Source organism: Nanorana parkeri, unplaced genomic scaffold, assembly GCF_000935625.1.
Source record: "Nanorana parkeri isolate BGI_ZX_2015 unplaced genomic scaffold, ASM93562v1 scaffold1066, whole genome shotgun sequence".
Classification (NCBI taxonomy): Eukaryota; Metazoa; Chordata; class Amphibia; order Anura; family Dicroglossidae; genus Nanorana; species Nanorana parkeri.
This window is the reverse complement of record NW_017307334.1, coordinates 99,394-110,074: the sequence shown is the minus strand read 5'-3', so window position 1 is coordinate 110,074 and position 10,681 is coordinate 99,394. Positions and strand designations below refer to the sequence as shown.

General features: G+C 38.7%; 1 protein-coding gene across 1 annotated transcript in view; it reads left to right on the top strand.

The window, feature by feature from the left end:
- The first annotated feature begins 2,147 nt into the window (after nucleotides 1-2,147).
- The window catches only part of CD53 (CD53 molecule), a 33,487-nt gene continuing 24,953 nt past the window's right edge, over nucleotides 2,148-10,681 (top strand). Inside the window, exon 1 of the mRNA XM_018567574.1 lies at nucleotides 2,148-2,234. The gene's annotated coding sequence lies outside the window, so the exon portion shown is untranslated. The remainder of the gene's footprint in view (nucleotides 2,235-10,681) is intronic.

Sequence of the window (10,681 nt, the reverse complement as noted above, 5' to 3'; positions counted from 1 at the left end):
GCCAAAAGTGCAATTTTCGGCCGATATGTTTCGGCAGCCGATTTATCGGTGCATCCCGAGTGACAATAGGTTCAACACACCTAAAAATGATTGATGATGAAAAATGATTATTCAGTTAAAGACCAACACAACATCTCACTATTGAACTAATTAAAATAGACCTTTCCTCTAAAGAAATACATCTCTGCTGAATTAACACTCAGGAGTCTATTCACTAAGCTGCCATAGCTAGCCGAGTGAATGACCAATCTGAAGTGAAGTGAGCCGAACGCTGTTCGGCTATTCACTTCAGGATGGTACGGCTGATTTCAGCCGTATATCGGGTGAAATCAGCCGTACATCAGGTGGCTTCGGGTCGGCTGAACATGCTCAGCATGTTCGGCCGACCCGAAGTGCAGAAGGAGTTCGACTCAGCCGATCCAACATCTGGATCGGCTAAGCCGAACCTCCGGCAGGCTACAGGCTGCTGTTCGATCTATTCTTATAGATGCCGAACAGCAGTGAGTGAATAGCCGAATGCCGCAGAGCGGCATTAGGCTCGGCTGTTCTGCTTGGTCCCTCTGTGGTACCGAGCAGAAAAATAGTGAAAAAAGTATAAAAAAATAAATAGAAAACGATTGTGCGGAGCTAGCAATGACAGCTAGCTCCGCCCAACTGTTTTCTATTGTCCGGCGGTTCTGCTGCCGTCAAAAAAACGAAAAAAACTCTCCCGGGCACTCCGGGAGCATCTCGCTCCCGGCCTCTAAGGTGAGAAACACTGCTTTGACTTTTTGTTAATAGAAAAAGAAAATATATATTTTTGGCCATAGGAATGCATTGCTAGATTCCTATTGGCTATTTCAATTTGCAATAGCCAATAGCAAACTAGCTATTGTACCCGCCCTCTGCTGCTGTCAATCAGGTGGACCTGATGGAGAACTGCAGCAGAGGGCGGGTGCAATGCTAGTTTGCTATTGGCTATTGCAAATTGAAATTCTATCTACTGAACCGAAGGGGTCCTGGGGCCGAAGCTAGCCGAAGGATCAGCCGAAGCTACGGCTAGATCCTTCGGCTGCTTCGTGAATAGACCCTTGAATATTTACTCTGTTTGTTGGAAGCCGAACATTAAATGTAATACTGATATTTTTACCGCTAATATACTGTATATGACAACTTCATGCTGTCAACAGTTGCAAAGGAAGCAGTGGATGCTTGCACCGCCTCTTCTCTAACTTTGCAGATGACAGGTTGGGGAGCTGTTATTTGGTGAGTGGCCATGGATGTGCGTTTTTTCTTTCAGTGGGCATTGTTCATCATGATTGATGATGATCTACATCACCGGACGATGTGATTGATGATGCATGTTCACTGTGTACCATTTTTAGGGCGTTTTATTTTTTATAAAAAACTTTTTAAAGGTCACATGGTGGGTGTCTCTATATACAAAAACAGAAGAACCTGTTATTTTGCCAAAAATGCAATCAAGTCCTGTTGTGGTGTGGCAACACACAGCATTTTTGATGACTTAGAGGGTTATTTACAAAGGAGCTGAAGGATTAAGCCGAAGCATTGGCTAATCCTTGGGCTCACCGAAGCCAGCCGGCGTTCGGCTCACTTCCCTCCGGCTCGGTTATTTACTCGGCTGCCTTCAGTAGCTTAGTGAATAACCCCTTAGTGTTGTCAGGCCTGACCAGTTTTCCTTTGCTAAACTACTCAGACTCACCTACTCTCCCATCTCCATAACAAAAAGGCTAATTATTCTGTAGTTCCAATGTGACATCTGGGAGGACGAATTATTTAACATTGCACAAATGCATTTTTGCACTTAATGAAAAGATATAAAAAAAACTCTTTCAATGGTATATTTAACAGACCAAAAAGAAGCATAAAAGAGAAGCTAATTGTTCAGATTTATGTACACGTTAGGACAGTTTGTTTAGCTTTGGCCTTTTTAACCTTTTTGTCCTGGGAAACACTACTTGAATATTTTAAGAAGTCTGATTACAATTTCTTGTATGATAGTCATATACCCCTGACAACTGTTTTTTGGTGACTGTGAGAATTTGTTTCGGTTTTGTAAGAAGAGTTACACCCTCGGTTACTGAGTAAGAGCAAGCTGCAAAACTCTTCTGCTTCTACTACGGAAATATTCAGTTATCTACTTCCTCTTAAGGCAGGAAAACGTATTTTTCTTCTGAAATTTACACAGGCAAGGCTACCGATACAGACAAACCTTGTGAAAGTTTTCAGCAAAGGTAAGATTATTCTATATGGTTAATGTAATTGACTTTAAAACATGAAAATGTAGTAGTCATTCAAAATAATAGAAATATCTGTTGGTCCTTTCTATGGCACTCACTGAGTAAATAGATGAAAAGATCTTTATTTATTTTTTACCTTCTATATGCGCATAACAAATCTGAGGACTTACGTACTATGTAAGTGTGACCTCTAATTACAGACAAGAGACAGAGGAAGGCACACAACAAATAAGATGAAATGAAAAGTAAGGTAGGGAAGGGACATTAAAGTCTTATTAAGGCATACTCTACCACTTGTAGGATTTCAAGAGTTTGCAATCTAATGTAAATTCATTTAGACAACTGTATGAATATGGCTTCCTAAGCCCAAAATAGGCATCACTGCAGTCGAGCATTTTCTTAACTGCTTAATAATTTTATCACATTTACTTTATGATGGAAGTGTACCTACTCACATACAAATTTACTCAGGACCATATATATATATATATATATATATGTAAATGGCATAAATCAGCATGATTTGCCATTCCAAGGTCCAAGCCTGTATTATCTCACTAGAAACTAACCCAGGAATTCATAATAGTTTTATTGAGTATACTAATGTTTAAATACATTTAAGGATTTATTTAAAAAAATTATATTTAGGCTTTTGAAGTGTCTCAGTTGAATAAAAGAAGAAAGGAAATTAGGATCTCAAATTTAATGTATTGAATATTTACAGCTATTCTTAAAACAAATATGTTTCCTATATTTTTCTAATGAAATGATATATCCAGTATTTAATGAAGCTCAGACTGTTATATTTTTCATTGTACATATTAAATGTTGGCAACTTTGTTGTGGTACTTAAATTGTCAAGTCTAACAGGGTTATTCACAAAAGAATAAAGAGTTTGGAGAAGGCAGGAGAAGTGAATAATCTAGGACAACATAGCTGAACTGGAAAGTGAGCTGAATTGGAGAATTTTTCCAAATCAGCTATTTTGGCCTAGATTGTTCACTTCTCCTGCCTTCTCCAAACTTTTCACCCTTTTGTGAATAAAACTTTTTATCTAGATTTGGATGGAATGGAAGTGGGTAAAAACCCCTGTCAGATGCCTGATATCCAGGGCTCTGTTAGAGAGCTTTTCCCTCATTTCCTGTCTTCCTGACAACATTTTAATAGGTGAGGAATGAGGACAACTCTCCACCAGCAACACATACAGAAATACAATTTTTTTTTTTTAGTAGAGCAGGAGAAGGCTACAACCCCCATTCAGATTTGTATTTCTATCCCTGTTGCTGATTTTTCCCTCACTTCCTGTCTGGTGAATCCATTGTCAGGAGGACAGGAAGTGTTGGGAAATCTCTCGAATGAATCCCCAGATAGCAGTTAAAACCTGACAGAAGTGCCAATCATCCCCCACAATGAAAAAAAGTTTTTGACTTACCCTTTAAAATATATTATTGATTCAAGACCCTATATATTTTATGTGACCTATTTCATATTAATTTATAATCCTTACAGTTTAAACTTAAAAAAAATTAAATTAAACAATGTTCTTATTTATATTCATGATGCTATACTTGTACATGAAAACACATTCACATCTATGCTCATGTGTGGCATTCTATAACTGCAACTTTATAAAATAAATTTGCATGAGAAGTGCATTGAAGGGGAATTTATCAAAAGTGGGGGAGAAAAAATCTGGAGCAGTAACCCATAGCAACCGATCAGCTTCTATTTTTCATATTGAAAGCTTAACTGGAGAGAGAAGCTGATTGGTTACTATGGATAACTGTTCCAGATTCTGTCTTTTCCAATTTTGATAAATTCCCCCCATTGTGTTTGCATGCTTGGGGTCTGTACTACTTTTACTGTTAGATGACCATATTAAGGAATGCTTTTGTTATTCTCTTTAGTTACCCCGTAAAGTATATATTTTGTCTTTTCTTATGGTTTGAAGATAACAGTCAAACTTTAAAATGGTGGCTTTAGTATTAAACATAATTCATGATACTAATTATAAATTATTAAAAGTCTGACTTTAGTTGAGGCAGGCAGTCCTCCCTTGGAGCACGCCCACATACCCCAATTCAATAATTTGTTTTTTTAAATAGCATATTTAACCCTTTTCAACTCTCTTCTAACTATTCACATGATGTGCTCACATGAGTCCTTCTTGTCCAGCAGTGGGTGGTCCTGAATTATGCCAAAACTATTCCCTGTAGCATTGTACTGTGAGCTCACAAATAGAGGGTTGAGTGACACCAGGTGTTACTGAACCTAGAAAAGGATGCCGAGCCATGTGGGGCTTGTTTTGCAAGAAACAAAGCTGTGGAAAAGGTGCCAAAGCTGCATTTTTTATTTTAACATGACCTTGGCTATTTAAAAAAAAAGATTTTAACTGAAGTTAGGTTTTTTAAGTTTTACATGGCTGAGTGCCATGATAGGTGGTTTGATATATTTATGTCAATGTTTTTAGTTGTCATGTTACTCGGTGACAAATGTTGTTACATGAATCACATATAAGTATTAGTAGTTTTAGAATAAATTTACTCTAAGCAGTGGGAGAAGGTGATTTTTGAAGATTGCTTTATTATTGACATTATTGACTCACAATCAGAATAACTACAATCTGAAAAAAAACCGGTCAAGTTTATCGTGATAGCATATTAATGTTGCTATGTCAGTTTTCTAAAAATGTATACAACTATATTTTACATGTATGCATAGTGATCATATCATCAGGAGAATCGCTGATTAGCTCATTTTGGATTCCCCAGAATATTGCAAGCAGATTTGTCTCATCTGGGGAGAATTAGTCAATTCAGACATCCAAGCTATTATGAATAATGAATTGCTGACTCAAAAACATGAATACATTTCAAATGCAAAAATTTGCCAATTTATCTGACTGGAGAATCAATTTATCCAAAATCACTATATATGTCTAAATGAGGAATTGTGTATGACTCAAGTAGGGTTCACCCTTAGAATCCATACCAGACATTTATTCAGGATAAGGGTCTTGTATGAATTGTGGGGAGCATTTTGTACGTTTTTACATTTTAGACTGGGGCGCCTCCAGATTTTGCGTACTTTTAATGGGTGCTGTGAAAAGTTTGAGAAATGCTGTGTTAATGTATTTTTTAAAAGCCATTTTCAATCTTTTTAAACCTGCAACTTTAATTAAAATAATACCTGCTAAGCCTGCCACAAACATATTTGTTTAAGCACATCCTGTTTTAAGGTGACAATGTTTTGTCCCCATCTAAAAATTACTCTACAATCATGTCTCCCTCTCACATGTGCTTTCAATAAATGGCCATGTTCTCCTCAATGTGGGGACATGGCCACTGATGTCACCATCATTAACCACTTATAGACCATGGTGTTTCACCCCCTTCCTGGCCAGGCAATTTTTCAGTATTCAGTGCTTCTGTACTTTGAATGACATTTATTGTGTCATGCAACGCTGTACTGAAATGAATTGTATACCATTGTTTGGGGACAGATAGTGCTTTCTTTTGGTGGTATTTAATCACCACTTTATTTTTTACTATATAACAAAAAAGCACCCTAAATTTTGAAAAAAATCTGTTTCCCTATGAAATGTTATGAAACATTTATTATCACCCCAATTTTTTGGTAAAATATAAAGGACTGGGTCATGTCGGGTAACTAGACACCAATCATGTCAAGCTTTAAAATTGCGCGCGCCCGAGAAATCGTAGAAAACGACCACACCCAAAATTGGCCATAGGCGACGCTTTAAAAGCTTTTACCGCTCATCAGTTTAGTGTTATCAGTGATCTGCTTCATCAGCTTCTCTCCGGGATCTGTAACCAGGGAGTGACACTGAATGCAGGAAGTGATGTAATACACAGCAGAGGAGATCAAAGGGAGATTGTGTACTGAACTCCCTTTGATCTCCAGTGACAGCGTTGTCGTGCTGGTCCCAGCCGCACGTGCAAAGCGGATCTCAGGACTTGCAACGGCAGCGCCAGTCTCTAGAGTCTCCCGCTCCTGTAAGTCTCCTGTCCGGCCATAAGTGAGTGCATGTAAACAGGAAGTGGCTAGAGGAGATTAGCAGCAGTGAGATGCAAAAAATATAAAAACAATATTTTTATATTAAATGCCATCCAGTTAGGATTTACATCGACTTTAAATCTACATGATTACAAATATTAGTTGTGCACACAAAAGAGTTTTAACCAGCCGATAATTGAGAATTAATTTTTTTTCCTGCAGATTGTTACATAATGTTTTCTTTATTGTTTCTTGTCACTTCCTTTGTGTTTTTTTTATGTTAGATTTTTAGCAGTGCAGTCTACTACACAGGCAGCTTTAACACCAGTATAATCACTTGTCATCTTGCTTCCTTTTGAGATGAAGGTGCTTAGACACTGTAGATTATCTGCAGCCATATTGGGTGTCTATGAGATTGCTGACTTTCAAGGCCAAGATATACAGGGTTATTCACAAAAGGGTGAAGAGATTGGAGAAGGCAGGAGAAGTGAACAATCTAGGTCAACATATCTGAACTGGAAAGTGGGCTGAATTGGAGAATTCAAATCCAGCAGAGTGTTTACTTTGGGAGTATAGTGAAATCACAAATGACATCACAGAACTTAATCTGAGCACAGAGGCCAGGACAGAGCTGTTATAATGCAGTCCATCCCCTGTCTGCAGCAATAGATCACCGCTATAGATCTTAAATTCATACGTTCACGTTAATCCTTTCTTTTCCATTACATAACATAAAAGTCAAGCTAATGTGATTTCATTTTAATCATAGAAATTTTGGAGTAAATATTTACACAAATTAAAACAGATGTTGTGATGCAAAAATTTACAAGGAAATACATTGGTTTTGTAATTTTTTACTATTTATTCCCAATAAAGAGAACAAGAAAATAAATATATATATCCACATTTGCTGCCAAATTAAATCCCTTTGTGTCCCATTGAAAAATATGTATAATACGTTAAGTTAGACTACAAACCTAAAAGATATAATGTGTGGATCCAGGACATCAACAAAACACAAAAAAACACTCTGGGACTCAAGAGAATTAAGGTAGGGACAGGCCTGGGGACTCAAGTGGTTAAAGCAAATTTGCTTAGAATGATGCAATTTCTTACAAACGGTACACTGAAACAATATGTAAAAAGCCTTTAAATTTTGTAATGTTGCCAGCATTGAGAAAATCAGAAGCTCTGGAAGGTTCTTTTTCCTCTTTTTTTCCTTTTTTTGTCTTTGACTTGTAGCACAAAGTCCCATGGAATCCGAGAATTTTGACAATGCCTGTGCCAGACTCTGCAGAAAACTCCTCAAAAGACCAATTTAAAATATAAACTTAAAGCATATCTAATCCCGAAAACAAATATTTAATATATTGCAGCTTATCAGTTCTTAGATGTGTTTTCTGCTTTTGTGCGATGTTTCCTGTACTTGCTAAAAATGTTCTTAACCTGAAAATTAGAAATGAATACAGCCATCATCATCATCTAAGGGATGCAATATGTTACATTTTTGTTCTTGGGTTTAGTTATCCTTTAACAGTAGCCCGGCTACATACACCATTCTCTGTTAGTTGTTTCATCCAATCAGTGAATACTGTTAGCATGATGCCCTCATCTTTCTGTTTTTAGGGTATATATCCTTACTTTGAAGATTAGCTTTCTGTGAATAAATGGCTCTTCTAGGAATACCTTACAATTAGGAAGTAAGGAGGCAGGGGAATGGTCTAGGGTACAGCTTCCTGGCAATTAAAGTAGATGTAAACTCTAGTTTGCTAAAGAAACATGTATGATACACAATTGCATTTTTTAAATAAAATATATGTTTACACCTTTTGATGCTTTGATGAATCTCAGTGCTACTGATCACCTGCAAGATCTTTGTAGCCACTTTCTGTATACACACGTGCACTGCTGCAATTGCTGCATGGCATTTTTCAGTGCAGATTTCCTGATGTTGACAACAGTGATCTATGTCTGTGTAATGTATGCTGAAATAGCTACAAGACTACATAGCTACTGCTATTACCTTATAACAGGAAGTACCTGAACAAAGGGGCAGAATGCTTGTGCTGACGTCATTTACATTATAGAGTCATGTGGCCATAAAATGTCAACAACGTCACAGCATCCGGCCCCTGCATACGTGCAGCTGCGGGCAGAGCATTCCCTGGCCGCAGCTGGTTGGGCAGCAGCAGAAGGAGCTTCCTTCTGGGTACGAAGTAGCTCAGGTTTCAACTGTGTTTGGTCCAAACCTGAGCCCAACCCTGTATGAGGGTTTAGTGACTGAGTTTACATACACTGTCATATATAACTTTTTTAAACCTGAACTCCAGGCATAGATTAAAAACACCCTTTCAGCTAGTTATCTGATCATTAAACAGTTAAATGTATTTTACCTTAAAATAGAATACGTACCTAAATCCGCTTTGGCATCAGTCTCTTGTCATCCTCTGCACAGCTGCATTAAGATTGAGTGAAGAAGCAACATTGTGAGACAATCAGGGCTCTATTGCTTTACACAATGCAGGGCCGTCTTTAACACAGGGCAAAAGGGGCAGCTGCCCACTGCCAAATCATTGTTGTGGGGCCCAAAGCAGCTGCCCCTTCAGCCCACATAAGATAAACACATGCAGGTCTTTGTACACAGACGTGGCTCTGGGCTCCGCCCACTAGCAACTCGGCCCCACCCCCTGCTCTCCATACTCTGCTCTCCTGTGTTGTCTGGGGCCCTGCTGGGAGCCCACACCGTGCCCTGAGATGTCACCCCCACTGTGTGCCCTCCTGCCTCCCCTCTCTGGACCTTTAGTGCCCAAATATGCCACCGTTTATGTATGCAACAGATACATATGCAGAGCAGGTTCCTGATATTGCTTCTCTAGTTCAATCTATGCTTCTGAAGCAGGATTTAGAGTTTTTAAAGAAAATTTGAAAAATTTGAAAACCTAAAAAACGTGAATTATAAACATGCACTGCGCTATAGAGACAAACTACATATGCAATCTAATGATCATCTACATGTGAAATAAATACAGAAATATATAAATACGCAGACTCACCCTATGGTGAATAAATACATATTAGGTATTTTTCCACTATATAATGTATTTATTCACCATAGGGTGATTCTGCATACTTATATATTTATTTCACATGTAGATTATTATTAGATTGCATGTGTAGTTGGTCTATAAAATGCATTGCACATTTATAATTCACTAGGGATGCTACTGCACCGATACCGATACCTGCACAGCCCGTCTGAGACCCCATATAGTCCTCCTGAGACTCCGCACAGCTTCCCACCAGGATATTGAATATCCTGTCTCTCTCCTGGCTCTCTCTCCTGGCTGTCTCTCATTGTTCTTTCTCCTGGCTGCCTCTCCTCTTTCTCTCCCGTGTGTCTCTCCTCTTTCTCTCCCATCTGTCTCTCCTCTTTCTCTCCCGTCTGTCTCTCCTCTTTCTCTCCCGTCTGTCTCTCCTCTTTCTCTCCCGTCTGTCTCTCCTCTTTCTCTCCCGTCTGTCTCCCCTCCTCCTCTCCCGTCTGTCTCTCCATGAAATTGTTTGCCCAGGGTCCAATCAATATTAAAGACAGCCCTGACACAATGTACATATGAACAGTCATACAGGTAAATAGAGCCCCAGTATTCTGCTCCTTCACTGCCCAATCACAGGGTGGGCCCTGGACCAGGTGTATTGCTTAGCTGCAGTGTAGTATACAGGGATATAAACCCTCTGGTTATGTATTCACCATAGTGTATTTAGCTGTCCACATTGAGTTCAGCTTTAAAGGCTTGCCTTTTTTTATTTCAGTACCATGCTACCATGCATATGACATGTGTCCTGTGGGGATTTTTCTCTACGGTATATTAGCACATTGTTTTTTTAAAACTGATTAATCCATGCTTTCATAGCTAAAGCATTTATGTGAAGGCTACATAATTCTATAATAAGTGCTTGGCTTTCTTTTTTAGTAAAATTTTACAAATGCCCCAGGGGATCTCCCAGCTTCCTTTATTGTATGCTGTACAAAGGACAACTGTAAAACTGGCCTCTATAAATAATACCGTGATTTCTCAAAACCTAAAGATTGGATATCCCCTATACTTCTCAGAATGTCAGTAAATACCACATGATACTGCTAATAAAAGGGTGGATACAAGACAATGGACTACTTTATGTATAAAATATGGGTATTAAAGTGACTTTAACTGTGAAAGAAGGTGCTCTATACCAGCCTTTCTCAACCAGGGTGCCTTCTGGTTTCCTCAGAATGCCTAAACATTTTGTGATGGCAGGACTCTGATGTGAATGGGGAACTCTGATGTAAAAGGAGGAATTCTGATATGAAAGGGGGGCTCTGATATAAGGGGTGTTCTGCTGTGTGTGTGTGTGTGTGCGGGGGGGGGGGGGGTGGGGTCGGTGGTGGG